A 24,833-nucleotide genomic window follows, 5' to 3' on the forward strand; every position below is an offset into this window, starting at 1 on the left:
TTTACAGTCTATTTCCTATTAAGCCTTTTTAAAAAAATTTTTTTAACATCTTTATTGGAGTATAATTGCTTTACAATGGTGTGTTAGCTTCTGCTTTATAACAAAGTGAATCAGCTATACATATACATATATCCCCATATCCCCTCCCTCTTACGTCTCCTTCCCACCCTCCCTATCTCACCCCTCTAGGTGGTCATAAAGGACCGAGCTGACCTCCCTGTGCTATGCAGCTGATTCCCACTAGCTATCTATTTTATATTTGGTAGTATTTATTAAGTCCATGCCACTCTCTCACTTCGTCCCAGCTAACCCTTCCCCCTCCCGTGTCCTCAAGTCCATTCTCTACGCCTGCATCTTTATTCCTGTCCTGCTCCTAGGTTCTTCAAAACCATTTTACTTTATTTTATTTTTTTTAGAATTCATATATATGTGTTAGCATACGGTATTTGTTTTTCTTTTTCTGACTTACTTCAATTTGTATGACAGACTCTAGGTCAATGCACCTCACTACAAGTAACTCAATTTCGTTTCTTTTTATGGTTGAGTAATATTCCATTGTATATGTGTGCCACATCTTCTTTATCCATTCATCTGTCGATGGATACTTAGGTTGCTTCCATGTCCTGGCTATTGTAAATAGTGTTCCAATGAACATTGTGATACATGACTCTTTCTGAATTACGGTTCTCTCAGAGTATATGCCCAGTAGTGGGATTGCTGGGTCGTATGGTATTTATAACTTTAGTTTCTTAAGGAACCTCCATACTGTTCTGCATAGTGGGTGTATCAGTTTACATTCCCACCAACAGTGCAAGAGGGTTCCCTTTTCTCCACACCTTCTCCACCATTTATTGTTTGTAGATTTTTGGATGATGGCCATTCTGACTGGTGTGAGGTCATACCTCATGGTTGTTTTCATTTGCATTTCCTTAATGGTTAGTGATGTTGAGCATCCTTTCATGTATTTGTTGGCAATCTGTATATCTTCTTTGGAGAAATACCTGTTTAGGTCTTCGGCCCATTTTTGGATTGGGTTGTTTCTTTTTTTCATATTGAGCTGCATGAGCTGCTTGTAAATTTTGGAGACTAATCCTTTGTCAGTTGCTTCATTTGCAAATATTTTCTCCCATTCTGAGAGTTGTAATTTCATCTTGTTTATAGTTTCCTTTGCTGTGCAAAAGCTTTTAAGTTTCATTAGGTCCCATTTGTTTATTTTTGCTTTTATTTCCATTACTCTAGGAGGTAGGTCAAAAAGGATCTTGCTGTGATTTATGTCATGGAGTGTTCTGCCTATATTTTCATCTAAGAGTTTTATAGTTTCTGGCCTTAACATTTAGGTCTTTAATCCATTTTGAGTTTATTTTTGTGTATGGTGTTAGGGAGTGTTCTAATTTCATTCTTTTACATGTAGCTGTCCAGTTTTCCCAGCACCACTTATTGAAGAGGCTGTCTTTTCTCCATCGTATATCCTTGCCTCCTTTATCAAAAATAAGGTGACCATATGTACGTGGGTTTATCTCTGGGTTTTCTATCCTGTTCCATTGATCTATATTTCTGATTTTGTGCCAGTACCATACTGTCTTGATTACTGTAGCTTTGTAGTACAGTCTGAAGTCATGGAGCCTGATGCGTCCAGCTCAGTTTTTCTTTCTCAAGACTGCTTTGGCTATTCGGGGTCTTTTGTGTTTCCATACAAATTGTGAAATTTTTTGTTCTAGTTCTGTGAACAATGCCATTGGTAGTTTGATAGGGATTGCATTAAATCTGTAGATTGCTTTGGGTAGTACAGTTATTTTCACAATGTTGATTCTTCCAATCCAAGAACATGGCATATCTCTCCATCTGTTTGTATCATCTTTAATTTCTGTCATCAGTGTCTTATAGTTTTCTGCGTAGAGGTCTTTTGTCTCCTTAGGCAGGTTTATTCCTAGGTATTTTATTCTTTTTGCTGCAGTGGTAAATGGGAGTGTTTCCTTGATTTCTCTTTCCGATTTTTCATCATTCATGTATAGGAATGCAAGAGATTTCTGTTCATTAATTTTGTATCCTGCTGCTTTACCAAATTCGATTAGTGCTAGTAGTTTTCTGGTAGCATCTTTAGGGTTCTCTATGTATAGTATCATGTCATCTGCAAACAGTGACAGCTTTACTTCTTTTCCCTTTTGGATTCCTTTTATTTCCTTTTCTTCTCTGATTGCTGTGGCTAAAACTTCCAAAACTATGTTGAATAATAGCAGTGAGAGTGGGCAACCTTGTCTTGTTCCTGATCTTAGTGAAAATGTTTTCAGGTTTTCACCATTGAGAACGATGTTGGCTGTGGGTTTGTCATACATGGCCTTTATTATTTTGAGGTAAGTTCCCTCTATGCCTACTTTCTGCAGGGTTTTTATCATAAATGGGTGTTGAATTTTGTTGAAATCTTTTTCTGCATCTATTGAGATGATCGTGTGGTTTTTATCAATTTGTTAATATGGTGTATCATATTGATTGATTTGTGTATATTGAAGAATCCTTGCATTCCTGGGATAAACCCCACTTGAACAAGGTATGATCCTTTTAATGTGCTGTTGGATTCTGTTTGCTAGTATTTTGCTGAGGATTGTTGCATCTGTGTTCATCAGGGATATTGGCCTGTAGTTTTCTTTGTGACATCTTTTTCTGGTTTTGGTATCAGGGTGATGGTGGTCTCATGGAATGAGTTTGGGAGTGTTCCTCCCTCTGCTCTATTTTGGAAGAGTTTGAGAAGGATAGGTGTTAGCTCTTCTCTAAATGTTTCATAGAATTTGCCTAGGATGCTATCAAGTCATGGGCTTTTGTTTGTTGGAAGATTTTTAATCACAGTCTCAATTTCAGTGCTGGTGTTTTGCCTGTTTATAATTTCTATTTCTTCCTGGTTCAGTCTTGGAAGGCTTTGCTTTTCTAAGAATTGGTCTGTTTCTTCCAGGTTGTCCATTTTATTGGCATAGAGTTGCTTGTAGTAATCGCTCATGATCCTTTGTATTTCTGCAGCGTCAGTTGTTACTTCTCCTTTTCATTTCTAATTCTATTGGTTTGAGTCTTCTCCCTTTTTTTCTTGATGAGTCTGGCTAATGGTTCATCAATTTTGTTTATCTTTTCAAAGAACCAGCTTTTAGTTTTATTGATATTTGCTATTGTTTCCTTAATTGCTTTTTCATTTATTTCTGATCTGACCTTTATGATTTCTTTCCTTCTGCTAACTTGGGGTTTTTTTGTTCTTTCTCTAATGGCTTTAGGTGTAAGGTTAGGTTGTTTATTTGAGATGTTTCTTGTTTCTTGAGGTAGTATTGTATTGCTATATACTTCCCTCTTAGAGCTTCTTTTGCTGTATCCCATAGGTTTTGGGTCACCGTGTTTTCAGTGTCATTTATTTCTAGGTATTTTTTGATTTCCTCAGTGATCTCTTGGTTATTAAGTAGTAGTATTGTTTAGCCTCCATGTGTTTGTATTTTGTACAGATTTTTTCCTGTAATTGATATCTAGTCATGATCATAGCATTATGATCGGAGAAGATACTTGATATTCTTTCAATTTTCTTAAATTTACCAAGGCTTGATTTGTGACCCAGGATATGATCTAACCTGGAGAATGTTCCATGAGCACTTGAGAAGAAAGTGTATTGTCTTGTTTTTGGATGGTATGTCGTATAAATATCAATTAAGTCCATCTTGTTCAATGTATCATTTAAAGCTTGTGTTTCCTTACTTACTTTCATTTTTGGATGATCTGTCCATTGGTGAAAGTTGGGTGTTAAAGTCCCCTACTATGATTGTGTTACTGTTGATTTCCCCTTTTATGGCTGTTAGCATTTGCCTTATGTATTGAGGTGCTCCTATGTTGGGTGCATAAATATTTACAATTGTTATGTCTTCTTCTTGGATTGATCCCTTGATCATTATGTAGTGTCTTTGTCTCTTGTAATAGTCGTTATTTTAAAGTCTACTTTGTCTGATATGAAAATTGCTACTTCAGCTTTCTTTTGATATCCATTTGCATGGAATATCTTTTTCCATCCCCTCACTTTCATTCCTTATGTGTCCCTAGGTCTGAAGTGGGTCTCCTGTAGACAGCATATTTATGGGTCTTGTTTTTCTATCCATTCAGCCAGTGTATGTCTTTTGGTTGGAGCATTTAATCCATTTACATTTAAGGTAATTATCGATAGGTATGTTCCTATTACCATTTTGTTAATTGTTTGGGGTTTGTTGTTGTAGGTCTTTGCCTTCTCTTGTGTTTCCTGCCTAGAGAAGTTCCTTTAGCATTTATTGTAAAGCTGATTTTTGTGGTGCTGAATTTTCTTAGCTTTTGCTTGTCTGTAAAGCTTTTGATTTCTCCATCGAATCTGAATGAGATCCTTGCTGGGTAGAGTAATGCTGGTTGTAGGTTTTTCCCTTTCATCACTTTAAATATGTCCTGCCACTCCCTTCTGGCTTGCAGAGTTTCTGCTGAAAGATCAGATGTTAAACTTACGGGGATTCCCTTGTATGTTATTTGTTGTTTTTCCCTTGCTGCTTTTAATATTTTTTCTTTGTACTTAATTTTTGATACTTTAATATGTGTCTTGGCATGTCTCTCCTTGGATTTATCCTGTATGGGACTCTCTGTGCTTCCTGGACTTGATTAACTATTTCCTTTCCCCTATTAGGGAAGTTTTCAACTACAATCTCTGGAAATATTTCCTCAATCTCTTTGTTTTTCTCTTCTTCTTCCGGGCCCCCCATAATTCGAATGTTGATGCATTTAATGTTGTCCCAGAGGTCTCTGAGACTGTCCTTAAGTCTTTTCATTCTTTTCTTCTTTATACTGGTGTGCAGTAGTTATCTCCACTATTTTAACTTCCAGGTCACGTATCCGTTCTTCTGCCTCAGTTATTCTGCTACTGATTCCTTCTAGAGAATTTTTAATTTCATGTATTGTGTTGTTCATCATTGTTTGTTTGCTCTTTAGTTCTTCTAGGTCCTTGTTAAATGTTTCTCGTATTTTCTCCATTCTATTTCCAAGATTTTGGATCATCTTTACTATTATTACTCTGAATTCTTTTTCAGGTCGACTGCCTATTTCCTCTTCATTTGTTTGGTCCTGTGGGTTTTAACCTTGCTCGTTCATCTGCTGTGTGTTTCTCTGCGTTCTCATTTTGCTTAACTTACTGTGTTTGGGGTTTCCTTTTCGCAGGCTGCAGGTTCATAGTTCCTGTTGTTTTTGGTGTCTGCATCCAGTGGCTAACGTTGGTTCAGTGGGTTGTGTAGGCTTCCTGTTGGAGGAGACTAGTGCCTGTGTTCTGGTGGATGAGGCTGGATCTTGTCTTTCTACTGAGCAGGACCGAGTCTGGTGGTCTTGTTTTGGGGTGTCTGTGACCTTATTATGATTTTAGGCAGCTTCTGTGCTAATGGGTGGGTTTCTGTTCCTGTCTTGCTAGTTGTTTGGTATAGGGTGTCCAGCACTGTAGCTTGCTGGTCATTGAGTGGAGCTGGGTCTTAGCATTGAGATGGAGATCTCTGGGAGCGCTTTCACTGTTTGATATTACGTGGAGCCGACAGGTCTCTGGTGGACCAACGTCCTGAACTCGGCTCTCCCACCTCAGTGGCACAGGCCTGACACCCGACTGGAGCACCAAGACCCTTTCAGCCACACGGCTCAGAAGAAAAGGGAGTAAAGAAAGAAAGAAAGAAAGAAAATACAGTTATTAAAATAACAAATAATTATTAACAATAAAAAAATTAAAAAGTAATAAAAAAAGCTAGCAAGAAAGAAGAGAGCAACCAAACCAAAACACAAATCCACCAATGATAGCAAGCGCTAAAAACAATACTAAAAACAAAAAACTCACAGACAGAACCCTAGGACAAATGGTAGCAGCTAAGTTATTCAGACAAAATCACACAAAGAAGCATACATATACACACTCACAAAAAGAGAAAAAGGAAAAGAAAATATATCGTTGCTCCCAAAGTCCACCACCTCAATTTTTGGGTGATTCATTGTCTATTCAGGTATTCCACAGATGCAGGGTACATCACGTTGATTGTGGAGATTTAATCTGCTGCTCCTGAGGCTCTGGGAGAAATTTCTCTCTTCTTTGTTCGCACAGCTCCTGGGGTTCAGCATTGGATTTGGACCCACCTCTCCATGTAGGTCGCCTGAGGGCGTCTGTTCTTCGGTCAGAGAGGATGTGGTTAAAGGAGCAGCTGCTCCGTGGGTTCTCGCTCACTCAGGCCGGGGGGAGGGAGGGGTGCGGATGCGGGGCGAGCCTGCAGCAGCAGCGGCCAGCGTGACGTTGCACCAGCCTGAGGCGCACCGTGCATTCTCCCGGGGAAGTTGGCCCTAGATCACGGGACCCTGGCAGTGACAGGCTGCACAGGCTCCTGGGAAGGGGGGTGTGGATTGTGACCTGTGCTCGCGCACAGGCTTCTTGGTGGTGGCAGCAGCAGCCTTAGCGTCTCATGCCCGTCTCTGGGGTCCGCGCTGATAGCTGCAGCTGGTGCCCGTCTTTGGCCCTCCTTTAAGCAGCGCTCTTAATCCCCTCTCCTCGCGTACCCGGAAACAATGGTCTCTTGCCTCTTAGGCAGGTCCAGACTTTTTCCCAGACTCCCTCCTGGGTAGCCGTGGCGCACTAACCCCTTCAGGCTGTGTTCACGTCGCCAAACCCAGTCCTCTCCCTGGGATCTAAGCTCCGAAGCCCGAGCCTCAGCTCCCAGCCCCTGCCCGCCCCGGCGGGTGAGCAGACAAGCCTCTTGGGCTGGTGAGTGCCGGTCGGCCCTGACTGATCCTCTGTGCCGGAATCTCTCTGCTTTGCCCTCCGCACCCCTGTTGCTGCGCTCTCCTCCGCGGCTCCGAAGCTTCCCCCCCCCGCCACCCCCACCCCCACCCCCGTCTCTACCAGTAAAGGGGCTTCCTAGTGTGTGGAAACCTTTCCTCCTTCACAGCTCCCTCCCACTGGTGCAGGTCCCGTCCCTATTCTTTGTCTCTTTATTCTTTTGCCCTACCCAGGTACGTGGGGAGTTTCTTGCCTTTTGGGAAGTCTGAGGTCTTCTGCCAGCGTTCGGTAGGTGTTCTGTAGGAGTTGTTCCACATGTAGGTGTATTTCTGATGTATTTGTGGGGAGGAAGGTGATCTCCACGTCTTACTCTTCTGCCATCTTGAAGGTCTCCCCTGTCCTTGTGAAATTTTAACTTTCTTCCTTCTTTGCCTGTTAGACTTTGATCACCCTCTGAGTAGCAAACTGACGCTAGTGGAAGAGGCTCTAGCCTTTATTTCTGAGTTATCAGGCGGGAAAACGAGAGACTGCAAAGTTCAGGGTTAAGCAGTTAGCCAGAATTTGGGAGCAATTGATAAAATCTAAATCATCTCAATAGCTAAAGGATCTTTACAGGTCTTCTGAGCTCATTCTCTAATGACGCATGATGTTCAAGCCACATCCCCAAACAAGCAGTCTCTCAGTCACAGCTTGAGCCGTGGTTGATTTGAATAAAGTATTTAAACTGATCACCTGACAAGAGCTAGTTGTACCATCATGACCGTGTTTTTGACATCATGACATTAACCAGTGTGTTTCTCCATATGGTTTGACATCATGGTGCCCTGAGTTAATAATAATCATATTTATACAAAACAAGGGGTTAACTGAAGAAGCTTCTTTGAGGACAGAAGTGACCAGTCCAAGGGCTCTGGCCATCCCAAGAATTGAGGGGTTCAATATCCGTGCATCCCCTAAATGGCATTAAAGGAGCAGTGACAATTAGAATAAATTTTAGGAGGCAGAGGGAGAGTATGAAAGCTTAGACTGTGCCTTGTGACTTAAAATAACACTGATGCGTCTTATTACATTTATATGGTATGATGTTTCAAAGGCTTTTTAGTTCCTCTATTTCTATTGCAAACCTGCTATCAACACAACACCAGGAGCGATAACATAGATAATGCTTCACATATATTTATAATGAGGATCTGTTGTGCTTCATAAATACTTTTTTTTTTCAGTCTTGCAATAATCCTGAGAGCTGGATATTTTCTCCATCATTTCACAGAGAATAAGCTGAAGCTCCTAGAAGTAAAGAAATTTGTTCTTGGTCACAGTCAGTGAGACTCAGAGCAAAGACTTGGATTCATATTTGCTTGAATTCAAGGCCATGCTCTTTCTACTTCAGAACTGCACACGGAGGCAATATTAAAAATGGAATTTTTTAAGTAAGGAACTGGCAGGTGGTTTCTTATAAATCAACTAATAAAATAAATTAAAGGGAAGTCAAACAGAAAAGAGAATGTAAAAGAGAGAAGTAACTACATAAGGTTGGTGTGAGAAGAAGAAAAGAATAGCAGGATTAGATTAGAGTTTTTTGTTTGTTTTATTTTGTTCTTTAAATATATTCCAGTTACCATTAGTTCTACCAGAGTCACAGTGTAAAAAAAGTGTTTTCAACTAAGCCACATAGTCTGTCCTCTGGGGCAATTACAAAGTATGTTATCATAATAAAGATTTTCTTCAATTAAAAAGTGGTTGAGGGCTTCCCTGGTGGCGCAGTGGTTGAGAGTCTGCCTGCTGATGCAGGGGACACGGGTTCGTGCCCCGGTCCGGGAAGAACCCACATGCCGCGGAGCGGCTGGGCCCGTGAGCCATGACCGCTGAGCCTGCGCGTCCGGAGCCTGTGCTCCGCAACGGGAGAGGCCACAGCAGTGAGAGGCCCGCGTACCGCAAAACAAACAAACAAACAAAAAAAACAACAACAAAAAAAGTGGTTGAAGAATATTAGACTGTGTTTAACCCAGTGCTTCCAACATTTATTTAGCAGCATTACCATTCTCTTTAATATACCTATTAACATTCCACGGAAGTAGTATTCTCAGGAAGTCATTCTGGGGAGCCACATATTCCATAGTGAAAAAGATTCCTCCAGGTTTGCCAAGGGGCCCAGTGTAGATAAAGGATTCTAAGGACACCATATAAATCTTTTCAAACTTGTCTTTAATAGGCCACCAATGTCCAGGAAGCTCAAACTATAGGACTATTTCCCATTTCTCTCAGGCAAGTCGAATGGCATTCCCATTAGAAATGGCAGAAATTTTAATTTCAAACTGCAAGTGATATGTGAATAGCCCAGTACACCTCCAAAGGGAAGGATGAAACTGGTTAGAGTTTCAGATGCCTAAGTATTTGAATCATAGGGACTGGATGTGGGTGCAGGCCTTTGTGTCTTTCTGCCTTGCATCTTACTGCCCTTGAGTCTTTTACTGCATGTTTCTGCCAGCTGGCCGTGATTAAATCTCTGATGTTGATAGGCAATGAGTGAGACAATTATTACTACATGACTATTCTGAGAACTCGAGGGGTGGGATTTAGAGGGGCAGCTCGGTGTGCTGTGTAGCAGTCTGGGCTGATAAAGACGTTTATGGATTTCAAAATGCCAGATGGACTCCCAGATGGAGGGTTTAGGACTTTGCAGTTGGGACTGCCGGATGTGAGACCTCCCAAGGTCCCAGGACAAGTGAAGATGATTTCATTCTTTACTCTGAGTCAAGCCACGCATTGCTGGCTTGGAGCATCCAGTGTGAAGCCAGGGACAGGAGCGAGGTCCTCACTCAAGGTCAAAATTGGAAGTCAGAGCCAAGTTTCAAGCTAAAATGGTAAAAGACCAGAACTGGAGCTCAGAAGATCTAGGTGCTATTTTTTATTAATTTGTCTTTGACTTTGGCCAATGGCAGTCGACACACATTTATAGAATGCTTATTGGTGTCAGTGACTATAGAAGTTATCAAGAGGAAGAAGGCACAGTTCTCAGATTCTGGGGATCACATTTTAGGGGGAGGGAAAAGTAAAGATATGATTACTGCCTAAAGTAAAAAATATAAACTGTTCATTAATGATAGTAATCCAATCAACTAAAGCAGCTATGAGAAACTAGGTGTGGTGTCTGAGGTAATCATTAAAAGATTTTGACACATAGAGTTACTCAGGACAAGGGAAGAACAAAATCAAAAGCACAGAGGCTTGGACATAATTAGAAATTTTGGGGAAGTTGTGATTTGAAGGTAGGGTGTTAAGGTTGTGATGGTATTCAATAAGAAGTTAACTGGGATTTTGTGGGTGGCAGGAATGTGATAATGAGAAAAGGGGAGCCTCTGGAAATTTTTGAACAATTATAATTCATATTAAAATTTAGGAAAACAACAATAAATTTCATATATCTGACTCTGACCTGATGTCAGAAAATTACAGACTTTAGTCCTGACTTTGTCACTTTAATGAATGGTCCGGCCTTAGCCAGGTCACGTCCCCTCTCCAGACTTCAGTCTGGAATAAGAAGGTTAGACTTTGGTTTCTTCAGGCCAAAATCAACACAGTGTAGTCTCCACAGTGGTCAGGGAAATGGAGAAGTGAGTGACTCCTTTCTTCTCTACTTGGAATCTTGCCCCCAGCCATCAGGACAAAAAGAAATCTATAAACCACTACAAGTCACCTTGTATATGCATTGATCAAGCCCAGGGAGCCAGCTCTGCACTGGCTGCACTCTTGTGGAGAGTGCTGGCTTTGAGGGTGATGCCACTGTTCTCACACCCACCCTAGTTGAGTTCTAGCCAGAGACAATCCCTGGTAGCATCCTTTTATGACACTGCTGCAAAACGGGGGTTGTATTTTAGTTGTCCCTTGGAGACATGCTCTCATCTTGAGGATGGATGCCCATTTTTGAGCGATGGACTAAAACTATTATTAAATGTTAATTGGAAATTATATTGGTGGGATGTTCATAACAAAATCTTCTTCAAAAGGAAGGGATTTGTGTACAATTCCTTAAATGGCATCCCATGTTAAAGATTAATTAGTATTTTGAAGAACGTCAGTGTTTGGCCCCTTCAGGAACAAGAACGATAATACTATTTTACAGAGGCTCAGTGGCAAGTAAAACCCATAAACTTCCAAAGATGTTCATGACCATCAGAATTCTAATTTTAAAACTTTCGTATGGAGCCACAGCATTTGGAAAACTCAAAGGCAATGGTAAATATATGCAACACATGTGTTCAACACTGTTTTAGACTGGGGTAAATTCTTCTCTACCCTCAGGCTGAATCCCAGGCTCTCGTGGAAATTTGGTACTTAAACTAGGATTCAGAGGATAAGTGGGGTTTGTGTAGAGGGGGAGGTTCAGAGACAGTACACCTGATAAAAGAAAAAGTAGGTTCAAAGATTAGGATGGGTGTCATTTATGAGTAGAGTATGGAAGAGATAGAAAATAGTATGCAGACTGATTTAACTAAAATCATGAATCCTGTGCAAAAGCCATAAGCTGACTGTGAGCACCTAATTCCAAATTCATAAATAACAGAATGGGTAGCTTTGATTTTATTTCAGCTTTTTTTGAAGCTCTTCCATAATTATTAATCAGCTAATTTTCACAGTTTAGTGAGGTGGGTAGCATCATGCCCCTGGTAAATAGGGGCACACATCGCTTAGAGAGATGGGGACTTGTGTCCAGCAGCTAAGAGCTGGCAGTGGGAAAATCAGGGCAAAAGCCCAAAGCCTTCGGTTTCCAGGTGTCTGGCCTTTTCAAACAGCAAGTAGCCATTGCAATTTCTGGTTTCAATCATTTGACTGCACTCCAAATGTAAACAAAGATTTCGAAAAGCAACATGGAATCCCACGGAGAGATCCTGGCAAAATACGTCCCGTGCTTTTATGCACACATGGCACTGTTTCTCTAGAGACAGTAAAAGAAGAAAAAATAAATAATACAGCTTCCAGCAAGTCCTCCCATAAGGCCACCTGAATCTTCAGGATGGCTCTGTTATTCTGATGTGACAATTATGAAAAGTTACAAAAAGTTTATGGGAGGAAATGCTCCTACTTTTGCTCAAAGACCACCCCTTAATATTTTCCATTTTAAGAAAATATACAAGAAAGCTCTGAGCATCAGGATACTGTAATATATGGTGACTGAGGATTACTTTGCATTTTTGGTGCTCTTTATTTTATTTTTTAATATCTTTATTGGAGCATAATTGCTTTACAATGGTGTGTTAGTTTCTGCTATATAACAAAGTGAATCCGCTATACATATACATATATCCCCATATCTCCTCCCTCTTTGGTGCTCTTTAAATTGTGTTCATAACTCCCCTCTTGGAGAATATTGCTTGGCAAGCCCTTGCCTCTTACAAAAAAAATAACACTATAAAGTAACAGTGCTCCTCTTGTAAAGAAAGTGAACAGAAATCATCCCAAACCAACCATCCTGGAATTTTTTTCTTGGAGAACACCTAATCCCTAGAGTAGGTCAGATTTGGTGTATATTTCGTTAATTGTTTTCATATGTTCCTAAGCGTGCTTGGCAAGAGCTCTTAGATACTCCTTGAGTAATTTTTTTTTTTGCAGTATGCGGGCCTCTCACTGCTGTGGCCTTTCCCGTTGCGGAGCACAGGCTCCAGACGCGCCAGCTCAGCGGCCATGGCTCACGGGCCCAGCCGCTCCGCGGCATGTGGGATCTTCCCGGACCGGGGCATGAACCCGCGTCCCCTGCATCGGCAGGCGGACTCTCGACCACTGTGCCACCAGGGAAGCCCCCATGAGTAATTTTAAATCAATATCTAACCTTCCAGAGGCCCCTGGAAGCCAGCATTACATTTTTTTTTTGGGGGGGAGCAGTTTTTTAATTTGTTTTATTGAATTATAGTTGATTTACAATGTTGTGTTCGTTTTTGTTGTGTGACAAAGTGATTGAGTTATACATATATATAATAGTTTGTGTTTGCAAATCCCAAACTCCCAATCCATCCCTCCCCCACCTCCTTTCCCCTTTGGTAGCCATAAGCTTGTTTTCAGTGTCTGTGAGTCTGTTTCTGTTTTGTAAATAAGTTGATTTGTATCATATTTTAGATTCTACATATAAATGTTATCATGTGGTATTTTTCTTTCTCTGTCTGACTTACTTCACTTAGTGTGATAATCTCTACGTCGATCCATGTTGCTGCAAATGGCATTATTTCATTCTTTTTTATGACTGAGTAGTATTCCATTGTGTATGTATACCACATCTTCTTTATCCATTCATCTGTCAATGGACATTTAGGTGGTTTCCATGTCTTGGCTACTGTATAATGCTGCTATGAACATAAGAGTGCATGTATCTTTTTGAATTATAGTTTCGTCTGGATATATACCCATGAGTGGGATTGCTGCATCACATGGAGACTCTATGTTTAGTGTTTTGAGGAGCCTCCACACTGTTCTCCACCATGGCTGCACTCATTTACACTCCCACCAACAGTGTAGGAGGGTCTCCTTTTCTCCACACCCTCTCTGGCGTTTGTTATTTGTAGACTTTTTAACGATGGCCATTCTGACTGGTGTGAGGCAGTACCTCGTTGGAGTGTTAATTTGCATTTCTCTAATAATTAGCAATGTTCAGGATCTCTTCATATACCTATTGGCCATCTGTATGTCTTCTTTGGAGAAATGTCTGTTTAGGTTTTCTGCCCATTTTTTGATTGGGTTGTTTGGTTTTTTTTGTTATTGAGTTGTATGGGCTGTTTGTATATTTCAGAAATGAGTCCTTTGTTGGTCATATCATTTGCAAATATTTTCTCCCAGTCTTTTTCTTTTGTTTATGGTTTCCTTTGCTGTGCAAAAGCTTGTAAGTTTGATTAGGTCCCATTTGTTTATTTTTGCTTTTAATTCTATTGCCTTGGGAGCCTGACCTAAGAAGACATTGGTACGATTTATGTCAGAGAATGTTTTGCCTATGTTCTCTTCTAAAGGTTTTGTGGTGCCGTATCTTCTATTTAAGTCTTTAAGCAATTTTGAGTTTATTTTTGAGTATGGTGCACTGCTCACAATCTTTCTATGGCTCCCTTGTGTCAAGGAGATGAAGCCAAAGCTCTTCATAATCTGGGCCTTCCCTAGAGCCTCTTCTCTCTCTTCCGTACCAATGTATGAACCCTCGAAAACTCTTTTTAACTCTCACCACACACCAGGCACATGTTCTTCCCTCTTCCTAGAGTGCACGTCTCCCTCCTATCTGCCTGGAAAATCCCTGCCAATCATTAAAACCCTGTGCAAGCATTAACTTTTACATGAAGGGCTCCCTGCCCTCCAGACTCTGTTAATTGCTTTCTCCATGGTACCTCTTATGTTCTTATATAGAATTTGCTTTTTTGTGCATGACACAGTGCAGTTTTATTTGTTGACAAGTTTATCCTTACCAGACTTTGTCTATGAAGGTGGAGACTATGTCCTTCTCAGCATGGTGCAGGGCAGACAGCAGACGCTGATCTCAATTTCAGTACCTATGATGGGCTGAACCAAATCCCAAGCAGAGAGCCATGTGGGATGGACAAGACTCCCTTCTCCACTGTGACCTCAGGACCTGACCTACACTAGCAATCAGACCTGTGGGGTACGGATTGACATTTCTGACCCTAACCCACCTCCTCCCCTCTTGCCAATGATACTCTGGCAGAGGACAGGGATCGACAACCTCACCACAAAATTCCTTGGATGTTGGATACTCGGGCTATTAGAAAATCAAATGGTTACTGCTCTTCTCTTACTTGCCACTAATGCCCTAAAATAGCTGAGAACACTTCAAAGAAACATACACCCTTATTTTTACCCCAGTTGTTTTCAAAAGCTGCAGAACTTTTATTGGGACATCTACATTCTCTATACTTCAGAACAGTGTGTTGAGAGGAGAGGTATCCTGGAGCACTTCCCTGAGAGTAAACCTTTAGCATAAGTACTGCCTGATTTAGGAGCTGTAGAATCACTGATTTTGCCAAATGCTAAAGAATATAGGAATCACATTTTAGAGTAATAGGGGGTAGGAAAGTCAAAGGCATCAAATAAATTCAAAGTTGTTGCACAATTTTAGTTATTCTGTTTACAATTATTAATTACCTACTACAGATACCTATAGTTGATTCAATACCTAACCAGATCCTGGAAATGTTATAATAAAAAGTCAGGTGAATCTTTGTCTTGGAATTTTCAATGTAGTGGCCCAACCCAACCCAGAAATCTCTTCTGCAGTATTTCTGGTACGGAGACAACCTACAACTGTTTGGATATCTCTAAAGATGAAGGTCTAGCACTTACCATAATTTTCAACACATAATTGACCCTTAATAACCTGTTTCTGATTTAGATTCAACTCTCATTTATTGAAATCTAGTAAGTTCCACCTATAATCACTTTCTTGTATGTGGCATCCCGCTGATTTGAAGCCTCAAACAGGGCTGTGAAGTGGGAATTGATTGACCTTTTTTCTTTGCTTGTTTCCAGATGGGGAAATTAAGATTCTGAACAAAAAGTAACAGTACAAATTACTCAGGTAAAGAATCAAAGTTCTACAATGAAACAATTCTAATGTGTTAGCTGTGAAGGTCACATGAATATAATGGAACTTTCACTGTTTGTAAAAGAGGCTAATGCTGTTTTTATAAGTAGTAAATAACAGAACTGAATTGTTTTGTAAACACAAGTGTAAGGACTTATCTATATAAGCCTCCCATTAAGATTTTATTTGAAGCATGACTTGACCCTCTTCAATTAGGTAGCTCTTTCTCCATCAGACAGACTAATGCTGCTCTCTACCCATATTAACTAACACGCAGTGAAATCCCTTCATAATCCTCACATGATCTAAAGTTACCATGTTTATTTACCCATTTATTTGATTTGTGTATGCTCTTCCACTTCCTGCAAACACACAAAACAAGAAAGCTCCACGAGTGCAAGGATTTTGATTGTTCTGTTGTCCAGTGAATTTCCTGTCCTCGACCAGAGTCTAAACCCCTGTAGGTGTTCAATAAAGGTTTGAAAAATGAATAAATAACTTTCTTGAATTCTTCAAGGAGGGATTTTATATGTGTGTGTTATATTTTTGTACTGAGATTTTTCTCACTATAGATTCAGTTTCTACATGGCAAGGACTATGTCCCAGTCATCTCTGAATCTTCAGTACTCAGCATAGGGCCCAGAGTAGAATAGCCTCAGTCAGTTTATATTTGCTAATGAAGGAGCCATCCCTGAGAGTGTCCATCTTTCTAGCACATCTGAGAATACAGGCAGAGAGAATCAAACTGTTAATGAATACACAGGCAGAACTATGGTGAGGAAGATGGACCAGTATACACAGAAACAGAAAAGATAATGAAGGGGCACTGAGGTGACTGTAATCACTTAGTGTAGCTCAGGTATTTTTACCCAGGCTCACTCCAGGGCTTTGGAAATCATGCTTGGACTCCAATCATTCTCACTAAATTATCTTAGTCCTAGAATTCAAGAGAACTAAGCAGCCTCCTCCTTTTTGAACTCATCTGATCTCCATATTATTGAACAGTGTTTTCTCTGGTTCTCACTCATTCATCGTGATTTTTTTCCTTAGTGTCTACCAAGTTAAAGACATTTCTGATACAATTGTTGCTCTGTGATTGGAAGGGGCCCTCTGTCCCTCAGAGTACCAGAGGACTTGGGATGAATTCCCTGACAGGACTATAGCCTATGAAAGCCCAGAGCTCTTGTCACAGTCTCTGCCATAATCTCTACCCATTCTCCTGTCTGGAACACCTGCATCCCCATGTGTGGTATCCTGCTGCATGCCTGGTTTTAAGAATAGATCTTAGCCATTTTGTGAGTCCTTGGGGAGACTCTTCCCATATAAATGCATTAGTAAAGATTGGAAAATGTTTTGAAGATTCTGTAGAGACCTGTGGGACATCATCAAGTATACCAACATATACATAATGGGAGTCCTAGAAGGAGAGGAGAGGAAGGAACAGAAAGAATATTTGAAGGAATAAGAGCTGAAAATTTCCCAAATCTACACATTCAAGATGTTCAACAAATTTCAAGAAGGGTAAAACACAAAGAGATCCACACTGGGACACTTAAACAATAAAACTATCAAAAGACAAAGAGACAATTTTGAAATCAGCAAGAGAGAATTGAATCATCATGTACAAGGGATCCTCAATAAAATTAACAGGCAAATATCTCAGCAGAAACAACAGAGGCTGGAAGGCAGTGGGATGGCATATTTAAGGTGTTGAAAGAAGAAAATAATACAAACTGTTAACCAAGAATTCCATATCCAGTAAAACTATCCTTCAAAATTAGAGAAATTAAGACATTTCCAGATAAACAAAAGCTGAGCACACTTTTCAATAGGAGACGCTCCCTACAAGAAATGCTAAAGGAAGTTCTTCAGGTGAAAATGAAGGGACCCTTGACAGTAACCCAACCAAAGAAATAAAGAACCCTGGAAAATGTAACTGCATGTGTAAATATGTAACATGACCAAGTCCAACTTTAGGGGCTTCTTTAGGGTTTCTGTCAATTTCTCTTTTTTACCCCTGAAAATGGGTTACACTTTCCTATTGTTTGGTAGGCTTTGTAATTTTTTCTTGTTGAAAACTAGATGTTTTGAGTATTTCAGTGTGGTAGCTCTGGAAATCAGCTTCTGTCTCCCTCCCTAGGGTTTGTAGTTGTTGCTGGCTGAGGGCTGCAGTCATCTATTTGCTTAGTGACTATTCTAAACTGTTTTACTTGTCGGTAAAATACTTTAGTAGTCTCTCAATTCTCAGTTTCATTATCTCAGTAGTCAGTCAGTGATCTGACAGAGATTTCCTTAGATGCCTGGAAACAAAAGACAAAAAATAAAAATACTCTTCTGGTCTTCCTTTGCAGATGGGCCCTGAGCTGCAGTACTCCTTCAATGCTTTGCCACTGTTGCCTACAACTCTGCCTTAGCCTTCACCTCTTGCTTGTAAAGAAACCAAAGATCAGAGGGAGATGCAAGCCTAGGGTTCTCTCAGGACTTTGCAGACCATGTGTCTAGCCTTAGGTATGCACATTGTACTTGGGATTTCCCTTGTAGACATGGCAGCCTTTCAAATCATTATTCCCACAAGAATCCTTCTCAGTTTCCTCCTCCCCAGGCTTTATGGTCTGTCTGCTACTTGCTCCACATGTCATCCCTTGCCCTAGGCAGCTATGGGTAATTAATCTTTAATGCTTTCGACAGATGCCACCCAGCCTGAGTGGGGTGAAACAAAAGCAAGTCTTAGCGAGAGTCCCTCAGGGAACTGCCAGATAGATCAAAATACACAAGTTTTTGAGAACAAAGTCTGTATTGTTCCCTATCCTCTGGCATCAGCAGATGCACCAGAAATGTGGACCAGAGTCTCCCATGGCTGCCAGCAAACTGAGGAATGGGGAATGGTAGACAGGTAAGAAACAACAATTTCTTACCAACATTTAGCACGTTTTTTCTTCATTAAGTACTCCCTTGGTTGCCGTAGATTTGTATTAGATTTTGGAGTTCCTTATACATTGATTATGTCAGTTTGGGCCCCTTATGGTTATTTCAGTGAAAAGACCAATTCTTGGAACTCCCTAACTTGCCATTTCTCATCGCATTCTCAAAAACAAACACCTTTTGATTCACAGATTTCTCTTCTAGGAATTTATCCCACTGATAGACTTGTGCACATGGCAAAAAGATATTTGCCCACGACTATTAGTTTTGGCATTGTTTGTAACAGTAAAATACTAAAAAACAAACAAAAAGCAAAAAAAAAAAAGAACCCAAATCCACTGGTTAAACAAATTATGGCATATCTGTGAGATGGAGTGCTCTGTACGTATGAAAAACAATCACGTAGATTTCTTTACGCTTATAGAGAAAGATTTCCAAGATATGTTAACTGATAAAAGCAACTGGTACAACAGTGTATCTTGTGTGTGAATTAGGAGCATACATAGGAAGAGTGTGTCATGTTTCCTTTTATGTGAAGGAAACCTAAGAAACTACGAACAACATTTAACTGTGAAGGGCAGGGTGGGGATGGGAACTGTGCAGTTGGGATAGAGATGACAGGGACATTTTCCATGGATACTTTCTTAAATTTATAAGTTGTGTGAACCATATAAATGTACCAGTTATTCAAAAGGTAAGTTAAACATTCAATAAATATCAGTACCTTTAGAAAAAAAACTCTAGCATCCGTCATCTTCCAGGCCATGCTTGATCCCGCCTCTGCCTCTGCTGCGTCATCTTTCCCCCTCTGTCTCCTGATACAACATGATCCAACCACAACCAACCCAATGGTATTTTTTTCCCCCAGATCTAAAAACTTTCCAAGTTATTTCTCCTTTAGGGCTTTTGTACAAAACATTTCCTCTTCCAGACATGTTTACTGCTCTGAGATCCACATGCATAGCACTTCTGCCACGGGAGAATTCCTTCATCCCCATCATTCTCTCTCAGTACCTTGGTTTTATTTTTCCTTCATAGTAATTACTATACTAGAGTAGTATGCATTTGTTTACTTTTATTTACCTGTCTCTCCTACGAAACTCTGGGAACTCTGTCCGTTTTGCTCACTGTCGGATCCTCAACAGTACCTGGACCAGTGTTTGGTCCACTGATACATGTTGAGTTGCATGAATGAATGTGTTAATGAAGGGGGGGCACATTAAATCCTCACGTACAGTGCATATCTTTTTAAGATCATTTTTCTTTTGTTTCTTGGGGTAGATTCTTAGTTTATTTCATGTGTAAAAAAGGGATGCTGAATTCGAGGGTCTCTAAGGTTCCCAGAGAGACTTTTCACAACACTGCTGCCCCTTCACTTCTACAACTAGCACTCATGTGAACCTGACCTTGCTCTTTTTCCCTAGTAAGACAGTGAGCTCCTATTGCCAGCAAAATGGGCTCTTCTGCTGGTATCAGAGATAGGAGGGGAGCCAGTTGTCTTGAGTGAGGGTCTTTCTCTTCTGACACTGCTCTTCTGCCACAGAACCTACCATATAGTGCTGCCTCTTGGCACCTCCCCTACTTTACCTGCAATAAGTCTCTACCAATAGGGAGCCATAGGTACATTTTTCTCCACTTTCCCTCTCATGCCTAAGGTCCAGACAATAACGACTTTCAAAACCCAAATTAAAAATCTGGGCCACACATAACACCTCAACAGTCATTTGGCTCTGAACAGGGGCACAAGCATGGTCCAACAAACTGCTCCAATCTAATGAATCTTAGAAAAGGCAAAAGACCAAAGCAACAACAACAACAATAAAAAAGCTTAAAGTTAATACTCTGTTTCCAAAATCCAGAGAGAGTTAGACCACATGATTGTGGAGGGACAAGATTTAATTTCCTAGCAACCAAAAGTAGCAGGGAGAGACCTGCCAACCATCCCCTCATGCAATCTCTCAAAAGGCAAGCATCCAGGGTCCCACGAGCCAAGGGACAATTTGGGTACATGGACATGCTGGCTGACATGGAGGGGAGGGTATGAGAAAACAATGTGGGGGGCTTCCCTGGTGGCGCAGTGGTTGAGAGTCCGCCTGCCGACGCAGGGGACACGGGTTCGTGCCCTGGTCCGGGAAGATCCCACATGTCGCGGAGCGGCTGGGCCCGTGAGCCATGGCCGCTGGGCCTGCGCGTCCGGAGCCTGTGCTCCGCAACGGGAGAGGCCACAACAGTGAGAGGCCCGCGTACCGCAAAAAGAAAAACAAAAAAAAAACAATGTGGGACACACTGTCTGCCTTTATAGTCCAGGAGGACCCACCCCACTTCCCCTGCCTCTGGAGCTCCTTTCAGAGAAGGCACTGAGGTGTGCCATTCACTGGATGGTTACTCATTTCAGGCTCTAGAGACAACTACATCTACTTCTAACAGTGCTCAGATGATTTTTTTTTTTATAGTACCATCATATCATATCATCATTGTGAATGATACAGAATTCTCAGTGCACAGATGCGTAAAGGACTGGCCTTTAGCTTCTGTTGGAAACTAACCTAAAGATAATAAACTGTAATCATATTTTACCCAAACACCCTAATCTCAAAAGGCAGATGGATCAATAAAATTAGCAAAAGAAAAGAAGATAAATAGCATTCTAGGCAGAGGAAGCAGAACATGCAAAGGCCCACAGGATGAAAACTGCTGACCTCAGACAGCCTGGTTCTGATAGACTACACATCCCATCCTTGTCAAGCCATCATCATTGCTAAGGCATCTGTATCCATTCTCGACAGTCTTACCCACCAATTGGCATTGCGAATCTGGATGCAGAGAACATGGTTTAAGACCAGTCTCAGCTGGGGAAGTGGATGTGCTAAGGGCTGGTGGTCCACACTCCGGGAAAGGTAGAGAAAAGGTTTCCCTGTAGAGTCAGGGGTGTGGATAAAGCATCAGAGAGTGTAGTTCTCAGGATCTGGCATCAGAGTTAAAACAGATGTGAAGTGTCATCATAGTCTCTTTACTGAAGGAATTTTACCCAAGAGCTCACCTCCCCTGACTAGTTTCCATTTGCTGCCTTAAGTGCGGGTGGGGAGAGAGAGTGGAGAGTGCAGGCCACTCTCTTCTAGTTTAGAGTGCACTAAAGGACAGACTGATACTGGTGCTCCCCAGATCTATGGTGCTGTGAACCAAACCTGGAGGGGTGATGGAGCAGATGGAAAAATGCCACCACCGGATACACATATGCAAATTTCAGTGAACATTCCAGATACCATCTAACCCCCTGCAGCCACATACTCTATTACGTGCCCAGCCTCTCCATCTCAGTGGAACGTTTTCCAATCTACATACAGTGATCGCTGCTGGTCTCTAAGGGGTAAGTCTCAGATAGATATGCTTTTACTCTGGAGTCCATGAAGAAATAAAGACAAACCCTTACTGGGTACCTAATATGTGACTTGAGTTAGGTGATTCATTAGTAGGAGAGCCACCGAACACTGGTGTTGGGCTGCACAGGATTTAAATGACAAGCTTAGGCATCTTCATCTTTAAATGAGCCAAAGGATTATTTTCACTGATGAAGAAAGAGGAGGTAGAGAAATGAAGCTGGAGGGAGGATAGCAAAACAGCACAAGAGAAAAGCACAGAGATTATATGTTAAGGAGCTGATAGGTACGAATGTAGAGTCAGACACACCGGCTTTGCCTCTGAGCTCTGGACTCTCTCACTGATGTGGTTTCCAAGCCCAGGAGAGTCCTGTATTATCCTTCAACCTCAGGGTTCATTAGTCAAATGAATTCTATGATGACTCAATTTTAGAAATTTTAAGTAGGGCAGGGACTAGCACACAACAAATGCTTCTGCTCCTAATATCCTTTTAATTCTTTTCATCTGTTGCTCCCAAATACCCTGTGCGGTTAATATTTTCTCCATCTTTCCGACGAGCACAGTAAATCTTGGAGAAGATAAGTTATTTGGTAAAGTTCACACAGCAACTTCAGTATGGGATTTGAGCCTTGTTTTCTCTTACTTCAAAGCCCCATTCCCTTCATGAGTAAAATGTCACTTTGGGGCTTATATAACTGGATTGGAAAGCAGTGGATCTTTTTTCATCAGACTGAATGTTCATTTTATGTGAAATTACTTGGCTCCGTGCAAAGAAGGTGGCATCTGAGTTGATTTTCCTATTTCCAGAACTTGAAGCAGACAGGCACAGTGCCATGGCCCAGAGGAGGCTTGGGACAGATAGACACATGACCCAGAGGTTTGCCTCAGAAGGGGCCATTCTCCCCCTGGAAGAGCCTACTTAGCCAATAGCCCTCTGATTTGCTGTCTCCCAGGTCTCCTGACCCACATGTACAGGAGAGGAAATTCCTGCCAGATACCATTCCAGGGTCTGAGCTCCCCAGACAGGGTGAGATCATCCTTTCAGGCCTCGCCTGCTTTAATAAGCTGGATGACATCCTGAATGAATATGTAAATGAACAAGTGAATGACTCCACAGGAATCCATGAACAGAGTCTATGTCAAGAAGCCATTTAGGCTCCTGTAAGATGTACCAGTCTGCAACAGAAGAGCAACCTCACCCGCCTGGCAGGTTGGTGCCAGGGTGATTCAGCAACCTGAGCATGGATTCTCCTTGACTAGCGAGTTCTTCCATTGATTTTGGCTTTGGTACCTCCTTGGGGAGACTATTACAGGGCTGAAGTCTGTCTACAGACTACCTTCTGGGGATGCATATTATTAACTGCTACAGAGAGACTAATGAAATAAAAATGGATCTGGGGCTTCCCTGGTGGCGCAGTGGTTGAGAGTCCGCCTGCCGATGCAGGGGACATGGGTTCGTGCCCCGGTCTGGGGAGATCCCACATGCCGCGGAGCGGCTGGGCCCGTGAGCCATGGCCGCTGAGCCTGCGCGTCCGGAGCCTGTGCTCCGCAACGGGAGAGGCCACAGCAGTGAGAGGCCCGCGTACCGCAAAAAAAAAAAAAATGGATCTGAAATTAGAGAATGTAACTTCAAGTCTACACTTCTTGGCCATGTAATGAATAAATGATATTAACTTCTGTAAAGTCTCAGTTACCTCATGCAATAAATGGATATAATCAAAAAGATTACCTATTTTGCATTGCTTTCTGAGCATCATAAAGGTAGGGGATGAGAAGATTCTTTGTAAATGGATATGGGCTTTAAAATTGTCAGTTAACTTTTTTATTCACTTAAAACCTTGGACAGTAAGTGACAGCTATACCTTAATTTATTTAGTCATTTGTTCAATCAATTTTAGTCCATACATATTATTGAGAAACTTTTATAAGAGTCTGGGATTAAGCCTGGAAAGAACATCAAGATGTTTCCTAAAAACATGTCAATAATTTTACCACCCTGGATCGTGACGTCCATGGTGGGTGGGTGGAGGGGAGGGGAAATTCTTTGATGTACTGTGTTTCCACTCTTTGCCCTTATCCCAGCCTTAACACTCAGCAACATGCCTTTCACATAAGTGGTGTTCAGGATAGATCAGATCAATCAAGTGTATTGAAGGAAGAATATCAAATTCTTCTAGTCTGGCCCCCTCCAGTTCATAACCCACAGAATTGCCAAAGGGATGTCTCCAAATGCAAATCAGATACAACTGTTCCTTGATTAAAACCCACCAAAGCCTTTCCATGCTCGGAGGAGATAGTCCAGATGTCTTAGCCTAGTATCACGCTGCTAACCTTCTCATCCAAATAGAACCTCTCCTGTCCAGTATAAATGTTTCTGCATAGTCACACTGTTCCTAAATACCAGGGCATCGGCCTGTCCCCAGTCTCGTCTTACACACACACACACACACACACACACACACACAAACACATACACACACAAAGAGATTTATTATAAGGAATTGAGTCATGTGATTCTGGAGGCTAAAAAAAATCTCAGGACCTCTGCAAGCTGGAGACTCAGGGAAGACAATGGTACAGAGTCAGACCAAGTCTGAGGGCCTGAGCATTGGGAGAGCTGACAGTGTAAGTTCCAATCTGAAAGCAGGCCAGCATGCTTGAAACCCAAGAAGAGCTGAAGAGCTGATGTTCCGGCAGTAAAATAATGATGTCCCAGCTCAAGGCAGTCAGACAGGAGGAGTTCCCTCTTACTCAGACCTTTTGTTCCATGCAGGCCCTTACAAAATATTACATTTTATCTTCTTCTAGTTAAAAGTAATTTATTGATAATTCTAACACATGCACTGAAGGTCTACTGTGGGTTCATCTCTGTGTTTGGAAGATATATTTACCATGTATACCTGACTAGGTCTCCAGTTAAGTGCTATCCATTGCTCTTCAGAGCCTCGCTGGGCACATGCTGATTGTTTTGAGATGAATCAAATGGAAACCCTGTGCTCCAGGCATGGTAGATGCCTAAAAGTGATTGAAGTGTGATATACGAGCTGTCACGATAGAGGTGGAATTGGAGTTAGTATGACAATTCAACTCATGGATATTAGGACAGAATTCTCAGGAGGAGTGATCTGAGGGGCTCTCCCAGGAAGTGCCAGGATGGCTAGGTGGTGAAGGGCATCCCTCACAGATGGCACA

The sequence above is a fragment of the Delphinapterus leucas genome, chromosome 6, assembly GCF_059928025.1.
Source record: "Delphinapterus leucas isolate spDelLeu-1000000601 "Yukka" chromosome 6, BTC_Dleu_Yukka2, whole genome shotgun sequence".
NCBI lineage: Eukaryota > Metazoa > Chordata > Mammalia > Artiodactyla > Monodontidae > Delphinapterus > Delphinapterus leucas.